Source organism: Pinus tabuliformis, chromosome 7, assembly GCF_031772625.1.
Source record: "Pinus tabuliformis cultivar Carrire ecotype Pingquan chromosome 7, CPIR1, whole genome shotgun sequence".
NCBI classification, from domain to species: domain Eukaryota; kingdom Viridiplantae; phylum Streptophyta; class Pinopsida; order Pinales; family Pinaceae; genus Pinus; species Pinus tabuliformis.
The window spans coordinates 675,865,352-675,875,565 of record NC_142293.1 but is presented as its reverse complement, the minus strand read 5'-3'; positions in this window follow the sequence as shown (position 1 = coordinate 675,875,565).

The following is a 10,214-nucleotide window of genomic DNA, read 5'->3' as shown; positions in this document are numbered from 1 at the left end:
CGGGTAAAACCCTTTGTAACCTCGGCGTAGTTAGGAATGAATATCGTAAAATGTTTGCTTTCCCTTGCAAACTTTGGAGTTGGCGAAGACTCGATGGTAAGGAGGCTCATTTGATGATAGCTTCGACCTTCGAGGGATCGACGCGAATTCCGGCTTTTGAATACTACAAACCCCAGCAATCGACCCGTTTCTATACAGAAGAACAATTTGTGTGGGTTCAACCGAATCCGATTATGTCCTTACACCTCATAAAGATTGCGCGTTTAATTGGACGAGGTGATCAGCTCAATGTAATGAATGAGCAGGCAAGTCATCGAGATAGGGTTGCACAATGTGCTTGATTTCATGAAACGCATAATACATCGCCCTTTGAAAAGTTGCTCTGACATTCTTGAGCCCAAAAGGTAATTTGCAATAAGAAAAATGTCCCCATGGACAAATGAAAGCCGTTTTTGGTTGATCGGCAGGTAGAATATTGATTTGATTGTATCCGGAAAAACCGTCCATGAAGGAGAATATTTCACTGCCGGCACAATCATCAATGATTTGTATCGATATAGGGAGTTTGGTAATTGTCCTTTGGACAGCTCGATTAATGTCCCTATAGTCGATGCATATTCTTATTGTTCCCTGCTTTTTGTTAAACGGAACAATATTCGATACCAATCCGTTAATGGGTTGGATAAATGAAACCTGCTTTCAATAATTTTTCAACTTCTGCTTTAATTGCAGCAGCTTTTCGTGGGTGAATCTGATGCAAATGTTGCCAGACAGGTTTAGCGTCCGGGTAAGTCTTGATCTCATGAACAACAATCGCGGGATCAATTCCTGGCATTTCCTCATAGGACCAGGCAAACATGTCGCGGAATTCTTGAAATAGGGCCTTATATAGCTGAATTTCGTCATCTGTACACGAGGAACCTATATGAATGTTCTCAAAAATTCCGTGCTTAACCGAAATTTCAACAGAAATAGTTCAAGAGATGTTTCCCAAATTTAACTCTGAATTGGGATGTTTCATTGGATTCTGAGGTTCCTTGACATATTCAGTCGTAAAAATTTATGAGAAATCATTTTCAAAACGATCATCCTCGGGTAAAAACGAAGATCTGTGATGGAGATCTTCCCATGGTAAATCATCTACACATAGGATTTCACGATTTGCTCATCAGAGTGAACAAGTTCAGAAACGTGATTAAATCCGAGCTTGATGTGAAAAGTGATTCCTCACGGACCACATTCATGAAGTCATTTTTGGTTGAAGATGGGTCGGCAAATGACTGCACGGCTTCATAGACAATTTCATATGGACTCAAAGGCATGGCATTACCAAATGAGTCTATCTCAGATTCAGAAGGAACAATCCAAGGATCGTCATAAACAATGGTGTCTGATGTGATCATATGAATAGTTGCAAATGAAGACGATGCGTTGATCGGAGGAAAATGAAAAGTTCCCAGTAAACTGGCATCTTTAACTAGTCCTACTCCAACATCCTTATATGGGATAGTCGTTTTACCGACATGCTGAATACTCTCAGAAGAGGCTGGGTCGGATGAAAGTAAGCCAGCTGTTCTATGTTACGATCTTTCCATTATGTGGAAACTTTATTACTTTATGGAAAGTCTTATACATTTCTCACAAGAAACTGATGATAAAGGACCCCACTGTCTTAGCATAGCATAAGAACCAACTTCGACCCAAGAGAAGGTTGTAATCTAGAGGGGCATCAACCACCTCCACATCTAGACTAACGGTTTTTCCTTCAACCCCTATAGGCAAATCCTGTAGAATGCCAAAAGGATGAAACCCATGGCCATCAAAGGCCTTTAGAATCTTCAGGGATTGATTTAGCGAAGGAGAACCAAGCGATCTCCAACACTGTATCGACATAACACACGTTGAGGCTCCCTCATCAATTACAGTCCGATGAATAGGCCTGTTTTTAACTATCACTGGAATTTGGAAAGCCATTTGATGAGGCAACGCGGTGTACTATTTTCTAGATCGAAAATTATTAGGTTCGAGTCCTAAACGTCAACAACTCCTATAGCCGACAGAAGTAATTTACGTTGTGCTGGACATGATTGCAGCACTTCTAAAGCCGACATTGCTGAGGGTGAAACAGCTAAATCCTCAACAATGTTATAATTCTGAGCCACTCTCGCATGTGGATTGAAAGCTGACTTTCGAAGTATACCCTTGGCGGGCGGTTTGATTACCAAGTCTGGATTAGGTTTATCGATCTGTAGTGGATCGGAACCGGGAGCTAAGGTTGATGGATTAGAATGAGAAGATTCTGCTTCTTTACCATCAACATGACTTTTACTACCATAATCTTGCGATCGAGTCGCAATCCTAACATGGGACATCATCAGTATGGGTTCTTCATTGGCACTCGAGGACGAACCTATCATCTTACTATCTTGAGCTGGAAAAGGATCCTTCAAAACAACAGGAGTTTGGGAACCTTTGAAAATCTTCGCAACCTCTGCACGATGAGGGCATTGTCTTGTAAAATGTTCATTGTCACAAATGAGACAAGGATAATGAGGTTTGCACTTTTCATCATTGGATTCTGCCTTTTCAGGTTTCTCCTTTGAACTTTTGTCCGTTTTATTCTTCTTCTTTCCTTTCTTCTTCCCACCGGATTTTGATTTGGCTGTAGATGACTCTACAACGTGAATATCGGCGGAAATCTCTGCAGAAGAATCTCTTGTTGGGGAATCAGGCAAGGTTATGATGGGAGAAGAATTCTTGGAAGATTTCTTCTTACTTCTAGTGTTAACCGTGCCAATCATACCATTGGCGGCATGAGATCCCGAAGGAGCTGCAGCGATTTGATTTTGCTTGGGAAGATCGGGGATTTTCTCGTGTAACGTACCTGACTGAGTATAGACCAAGTCAAGGTATTGTGCTTGAGCAATCACTTGCTCCTCAGTAACAACTCCGGCTTTAGCTACATCTTCAGTGATCTTTGGCAACAAAGATTTTACAAACCACTTGGCCAAGATATGATCTGGAATAAACACCTTCACTAAACGCTGTCGACGTCTCCACTCATGGATATGATTTGAAATGTAAGTGGATGTCGATTGTTTTAATGAAGTTAAGAATTCCGTGCCATTGTCATATCGGACTGGCAACTGAAAATGAGTTAAAAACGAGGTAGCTAACTGACTAAAATTATAAAAAGTGCCTCGCGGTAACTCAATGTACCACTTGGCCGCGAGACCAATTAGAGTGCGTTGGAAAAGTCTAAGACGGATTAAATCATCTGAAATGGAGTTAGACGCACACCAGAGGTGGTAAGTCATCACATGATTCGATGGGTCCTCTCTTGATTTACCTTTGAACTTAGGAATGTCACTGGGCAACTTATTTGGCATTGGCGGCCAAAACGAAAGATAATTAATGGGATCGTTCGTTAGGCACGACAAGTCAGGTAAGCCCAAATTTGCAATAAACGGTAACTGCTGATTAGGATCCCTAAAACTCTGGGTCATGAGACCAGCCCCAGGAGGAGGATATCCAGGATAACTAGGAATAGGAATTGCGTTTGGGATATTGTATCCTCCCAGAAAACCAGGATTAACCGGACCGTACTGGGGTTGTTGAGGTTGTTGATAAGTGTACCCAGGGTACAGTTGATACCGATAGACTAGCTGCTGCACAGCAGGACCGAATTGGCACTATCCCTGGTACGGTTGATAAGTAAATTGTGGTTGACTTGTGACAACCGTACTTGAACCAGGTTGTCCTACAAGCATCTGAACCGAAGTTTGAATTGTAGATCCAGACGGTGGTAAAGATGTCTGAGGAGTAGATACAGGAACAGTAGAAACTAGAGCTATCGATACTCCAGAAGTAGGTGGGGTAGATTGGACAGATGTTGCGGCAGTTGTAGCAGTCGTTTGAGGCGGAGTACGAGGCGTACTAGGCCCAGGCTGAGAAACTACCGAAGGTACAGAAGTTTGAATGTTAGACTGGACTGGTTGCTGGGGTGTACCAGAAACTAAGGGTTGTCCAGTTTGAGATGACAACTGCACATTTGGCTGCAACACCTATTGAGTTTTCGATGGATCCCACACTATATTCATTCCGGGGTACAGACCCATAACAGGTTGAGAATACTGAGGACCATAACCGGGTTGAGGGTAGGATTGATAATTGAAAGGTACATTTCTCGTTCTTTGAACATACGTTTGACCGGAGGGTGGTTGGAAACCTTGGTTCGAGTACTAACCTTGGGGTTGATGCCCTTGAGACACGTACTGATACTGGGGTTGACCTTGAGGTATAAATTGATACTGGGGTTGACCTTGGGGTACATATTGAGTCTGGGGTTGACCTTGAGGAATGTACTATCCCGTAGGTATGTATTGTCCTTGAGGTTGCCCCCCAGATGCAAATTGTGTACCTTGAGGTTGCCCCCCAGGCGAGAATTGAGGCTGCCCCCCAAGCGGTAACTGGCCACCTTGAGGTTGAGGATTGGGAATAGAACCTGACATCATAAGAATGTCTTCTACGCTCAACAGCTTAGTACCATTTCTTCCAGTTAATAACCCTTGCTCAATGGGTTGAGGAGATGCTCCCGAAAAAGTACCAGAAAGTGACTGATACCCAGAGGGAACAGAAGGACCGCCGTACAAAAAGGATTCGGGCGATTGAGTAAACATGGATGACTGATTCGACATATTTAACGAAGGATAATAACCTCTAGGTGTTGGGTGATAAGGAGCACTGAGTTTTCTAAAAAATTAGTCAAAGAAAGATACCAAGAACTGCTCCTAGGTGGACTGTAAAAAATTGATTCACGCTCCCTTAGCTCAATAACAGGTTGATTTTCAAGGATAGGGATGCCTACTTCTTCTTCCTGAGCAAGCTCTTCAATAGCAATAAGTCCAGAAGGAAGATCTTGGGTGATTACCCTTTCTACCCTAGGTGAACCAGGACCACTAGAAGTTGGAGAAACAAACCCCGATGTCGGAGTAGCAGCAAATTCACTTTCAGGCTCGGATATTTCAAGTTCCTCACCTATATCACTAGTAGATGAAAAGCTACCAGTAACTTCGGAAACAGACACTGACTGTGGATTATAATCTGCTACTAACGGTTGAAAATCAGGATGTACTATCAAAGAAGATTCTCCTTCTTCAGGTGACCCAACTCTACTGTCTCTAGGAGTTACGAGGACTTTCAAGCCTTCAAGCTGGCTCGGTACTTCCTCAAGAGGTTGGCCCCGAAGTCTACAGGACTTCCTCAGTAACTCAGCCACGTTTACAAACTCAGGAGGCTGGCCCCGAAGTTTACGGGACTGCCTTGGTAATTCAGCCACAGTTAAAAACTTTTAACTACTTCACATGCAAACAAAGTAAAATCTCAATGAAAAGCACCTAAAGTCTCTAAAGAACCAAACAAATTTTAATCACACGCCTAAAGAATCTAGGAGATCAAACACACACAAACAGTAACTTTCCGTACTGAAAACACTAGTTGGTGATGAAATCCAACGTCGCAGAGTTCAATATAGAAATGGCGGTTGGAACAGTTACCCCGGTGACCTGCTTAATGAATAGACTGGCACAAGTTCCTCCACTTAACCGTCTCGAGTGAAGAGAACCCCCCAGAAAATCCAAGTGATTCTAGCCGACGTCTACTCCAGGTATAGTGGGATCTTCCCACCACTGTCACCTCAGGAAGAGTCCTAAAGAATATGGCCACTAAGGTTACCAACTGAAACAAATATACCTAGGGGAACAGTCTACGATCTGATATGCATGCAAGGGCAGAGTAGCAAGCTCAATCCCCTTGAAGGTTCCTTGACATAATCCAAGGTTTACCAACAAGTGACCCTAGGCTCCTCGACAATGGTTAATCCGAGGTTTACCATTTTTAATACGTGAATATCTGGCGTCGTTCCCAATGAGGAAGGATTGATTCCCACACTAGTTCGAACACGATCTCATGCTTCTCCTTTAAGAGGAGCTTTCCCAGAGCATAAATGCAACAATTGGATTTCTTCCCTACCACAAGATACAGCTACTTGTTTGTTTTTACTATCTTGGAGAGTTAATTACTCTCCTACTCCAAGACACTAGCCTAAGCTAAGTTGGTGTATCAGAGCCCTAGAAATAAAAATGTTACTAGATGAATTTTACTTTAAGCGTTATTTTTATTGGTTTTTATTTAAGTCAAAAAGGTGCGGAGATGAAACTCGTGGTATGAAGACTCGACTCAAAATCACTAAAAATGCACCTAAGATGATTTAAACAATCTTTTTCTCTTCGATGAACTTCTAACTAAGAAAGAGTTTGAGAATGCAAATATTTTGTAAACACAAATCTTTCTCAATCAAACAAATTAAAAGAAGAGCTCTTGCCTTTTCCAATGCACTCAAAACGAGACAACTAGTTATTTCACAAAAATTTCCCTTTTTCATTTCAAAGCACTCAACCACTACAAAACAAACTTTTTTCAAAAGAGATTTTTATATTTTTTTTTATAAAACAGTCAAAACTATGGAAATGACTAACTTTGAGATCTATAAACTATAAAAACCTACTTGAAGTCAAAGCCTACTAAAAGTCTTTTTTAAGGATGTTTTACTTAGCTAGATGTAAGATAAGGACCAATTTATGCAGAATCACAAATAAGTCAAGAACAACCAATTTTGTTTTCTTTTTGAAAATGAAAATCCAAACTTTAAACACAAGCTTTTCGAAGTTTTGTAAAGAGAAAACTCAAAGCGGATTCCTCAACAATGGGAGATTTCATAAATGGTTAGACTCATAAGAAGGCTGGTAGACACTAAGGTGATCTGAAGTCCCTACAACTTCTAAGCTCAGAGCCACTACACAACCAAAATGAAAAACAAGCCCAACAAGCAAAACTCCTAGGAATTTCACCTAAAACCCTAACACTAACGAAATCAATCTAAGGAAAGCTTCTGACAGGTTATATGCAGGTTTGGGCAGTGGATAACAATTTCTAAACAAAAACTAAGCTGACTAACAGAGGAAATATTAGGTTTTTCAAAATTTTGATAGGGTCCACAGGCCCACAGTTGACACAGGTGCAGTCCCGCTCTGTGCTAAAAGCAAAGGTGCGGATAGGTACGCACTGTGTCAAACGGCTAGGGTGCGGTCCTCTCCCAAAGCTATGAAAAACCAAAAATAACCCTGGATCTACAAACTCTACCCAATTTTACACACAACAAGCCAAAAACAGAAACAAAAACACAGTTTCTCGGGTCAAAGTAAAAACAAGGAAAACAATCAAGTCCCCAGTGGAGTCGCCATTTTGTCACACGGAATAAGTCGATCTTGCGAACAAGATAGACCTTCCTATAATCTAAAGAAGACCTAATGACAAGCAAACCAACCAGACACTATCTTTCTCTAAATATGCTTTTATAAACAATGGAAAACAAGTGTTTTTAGGGCCTACCTTAGGTCCAACGCAAGTTTGTGGATGCCCTCGCTCCTTTGATCCAAATGAGCTCCTTTGTCGCGAATCTACAAACACAAACAAGGCAAACAAATTAAATAGCACCTGAAAAGCCAATATCATAAAACATATTTAACATGAAAGTCAAGGAGTCCATGAAACAAATAACATGAGATACTTGTTGAGAAAAATGAGTTTGATTGTATTAATTCAAAAGAAGAAGAACTTTACAACCTTTGCCTTGACGCTGTACAAGCTCCTCCCAGGGTCCAGCAAGAAGTCTCCTCTACTTTGACAAGTTTCACTCACTCCCCAATGAAGCCAAAAAGGTATGTGATCTCTCCTCTTAAGCTCAACTAGGAAGTCTTGATTTCACCAGCATTTACCCTCAAAAATGTTCAGCTTCTAACCTCCTCAGCAACCAGCCCAATGCCTGTATTTATAGTGCAATGGAGGGAGGTTACTAAGTCCTCCTTCAAAGGGATAAATCCCTCCTTCAAAGGGATAGCTCCTCTCATCAAGGGATTAGCTCCTTCTCTTTTGGGATGCATGAACCACCCCAAAGCAAACAATCCATGTCAAAATTCCTTCTAGAAACCTCTAGAGTTAACCTAAAGTCAGTTTTTTAAGATAAAACTTGCGCCTTTTGACTTTCACAGGGGTCCGCACCCACACCGTTAGGGACAAAGCGGGTAGGTCCACAGTTTTTGTACACAGAAGGTGCGGGACCGCAGGTGACAGTGAGAGAAAGTGCGGAACCAGAGTTACATTGATTTTTAATGTCTTTCTCTCATTTCCAAAGCTTGACTTGAAGAGCTGAGGTCTGAGACTTACTTAGGAGGACAGTACAAGTGATGATAGATCCATACTGACTGCAAATAATCATGGTGACGATATTTTTGTATAACACGAGTCCATAGGGGTTTCCCACTAGCTATGGACTTGTCTGAATGGGTGTGGGGTGATGTGGATTGTCGCGATGGTTCTCCAAATTGAGGTGTTGATGGTAGGGAAATAAGATTGGGTGCAACAAGGGGATTTTGATCCAGGTGGATATTGGTGGCCACCCGCCAATTCCACTTGGACCCCCACCATTGTTTCTTTCAGTTTTTTAGTTTCCTTAATTGTAGCACAGTTTACTATTTTAGCAGTTTTTCGAGTCCTAAACTTCCGAAGCCAGTTTGAGGCCCTAAACGACGTTTTTTTGGTAATTTACCATCAATGATTTTCTCATAAAATCATCTATTCCATCGTATTCCTCAGGGAGATCTTTCGAATGGGGTACCATGCATTTCAAATGGAGATAATATGACCAAGTCACAACCCCAGTAAGTTGGCTATCCAACTAACCCAAATGGGGCCCATAAACTCTTGGTGTTTCATCTCCTTGGGTAAGGGTTTTGGTTGTTTAGGGTTTGATCTTATTTTTCAATAATAAAAAGGCCCTTGAGCCTCATTGTAAGGTAGTTCAGAGGCATGTAGCCACCACATCTCTTCTCAGGTATAATCTACCATTACTTGAGCTAGTTTATTTCCATTTCTGTTACTAGGCATATTTTAGTATTTTACATTAATGAAATGAAGTATTATTTATGTTGCATCTTTGTATTTATGGTTATATCTGTAATTTGTTTTCTTCCTATTTAAATCTAGATCAATGGTATCAGAGTGGTCTGCTCTTTCTCTGTTTTTCTTTGCATGTCCCCAACGAGGTTGGGATATAAGAAGTTAGGGCTTGAACTGGTTGAACCTTTGCAAGAACAGCCTTGCAAATCCTAACAGCCTCCCATGGCAAATGAAAAGAAAGATGAGGGAGCAGGAGATCCTATCAAAATCTTTCTCAAAGAGGCCCTTGAGTGACAAAGGAATGCGATGATGGAGAACTTTGCCCAGATCCTTCAGCAACTACCCAAGGGCAACACATCTACTTCCAACAACTACTCTGGAAGCGCCACACCCTTTAAAGTACAAGTTAACGTTGACATTCCACTGATCCAGATTTAAACAGGAACACAACAAATTACATATATAACCATAAATACAGAGATGCAACAGAACCAATACATCATTTCAGTAATGTAAAATATTGAAATATTCCTAGTAACAGAAATGGAAATAAACTAGCTCAGGTGATGTTAGCTTATCCCTGAGAAGAGATGTGGCAGCTACATGCCTCTAAACTACCTTACAATGAGGCTCAAGGGCCTTTTTATTATCGAACAATAAGATAAAACCCTAAATAACCAAAAACCCTAACCTGAGGAGATGTAACACCAAGCGCTTATGGGCCCCGTTGGGGTTAGTTGGACAACTAACTTCCCAGGGTTGTGACTTGGTCATATTATCTCTGTTTGATATGCATGATACCCCATTGGAAGGATCTCTCCGAGGACTATGACGAAGAAGACAATTTTAATAGAAAATTATTGGTGGTATATTGCCAAAAAAACATCATTTAGGGCCTCAAAATGGCTCTGAAAGTTTAGGACATGAAAAATTGCTAAAAATAGTAAACTGTGCTACAATTAAGGAAACTGAAAAATTGAAAGAAACAATGGTGAGGGTCCAAGCGGAATTGATAGGTAGCCACCAATATCCAATTGAATCAGATTTAAACATAAATGGGAGCACAAAGGGCTCAACAGCAGTAACAAGTGATTGTGAAATGATGGGCCTTGTGTTCTACAATGGGCCTAACTCTAGTAACAATGACACCATGGAGGTGGTGAAATTTTCTTAGCTAGGGACTGTTGTGGTGGATAGAA